Genomic DNA, 532 nt, shown 5'->3' with positions numbered 1-532 from the left:
GTGCTGGATCCCTGGCAAGCCTGGATGGTCATGCGACCTGTCTGCCGTTTTGAATGGTACCCATCTCATGACATGTTGTTCTGGTGAGGTACCTGCCATTTTGAGCCAAATTTTTGTGAGAGGCTGCTTTTGTAACATACTGCCAGTACATGGAGCAGACCACTCCTGAATTGGCATGGAACCAAAACCATACAGACAGCGTCAGATGTTGAAGGTTTAGGTTCAAGTCTTCCCTCAAATATGCAAGGGACTTGGTTTGAGGTTTCAGTGCTGGTCTATCTCTGCCTCTGCCTTCCCAGGGTTTTTCAGACTTGGGCTGAGGAAGCAGTAAGGAGTAAAACACTCAAGTGCTAAAGGGTTTGCCTTGTCTTGGGAACTAGGACAGCGAATGCCAAAAGCATGTCAGGATTGAAACACATAGGAATGGGATCCAGTGTAGGGAATACTGCGTGGAGAGGTATGTTCACAGAGCACACAGGCAAAGAAAAAAACAGTTTCATAGTTTCATAGTTGGTAGGGTCGGAAGGGACCT

Source organism: Gavialis gangeticus, unplaced genomic scaffold (assembly GCF_001723915.1).
Source record: "Gavialis gangeticus isolate Ggan-Ray unplaced genomic scaffold, GavGan_comp1, whole genome shotgun sequence".
In the NCBI taxonomy this organism is placed as follows: Eukaryota; Metazoa; Chordata; order Crocodylia; family Gavialidae; genus Gavialis; species Gavialis gangeticus.
The sequence above is the reverse complement of the archived record's forward strand: the minus strand, read 5'-3'. Positions refer to the sequence as shown.